The sequence below is a fragment of the Mercenaria mercenaria genome, chromosome 1 (genome assembly GCF_021730395.1).
Source record: "Mercenaria mercenaria strain notata chromosome 1, MADL_Memer_1, whole genome shotgun sequence".
NCBI classification, from domain to species: Eukaryota; Metazoa; Mollusca; class Bivalvia; order Venerida; family Veneridae; genus Mercenaria; species Mercenaria mercenaria.
Genome location: NC_069361.1, coordinates 31,144,441 through 31,144,814, shown reverse-complemented (window position 1 = coordinate 31,144,814; position 374 = coordinate 31,144,441).

Sequence of the window (374 nt, the reverse complement as noted above, 5' to 3'; positions counted from 1 at the left end):
GTTTTGATGAGTCCTTGCTATCCAGCGATTCTCTAAGTCTAAATGGACCAAATAACACAGTGAAGGGATGTAGTTCCATTAGATTTCTCAAACTTCAAACAGTTCACTACATGAATGAAGTTAAGTTGTGTGAATTCCCTTTGCTATGACCAATATACGATGTAATCTGTCATATTTATGACTTGTAATTGTGCAATACTTGAATGTAACTCATTAAGCATAAATGTGCATTTTATGACTTGCGCAGGCTAACAAAGCTTGTGTAACATTCAGCGAAAGACAAAAAAATAGTTCCTACAGGGCTCCAGATAAGATGCGTATTAGCGTAAATTACGTATAGAAATAATGCAAATACGCATGTCTAATTATTTCTA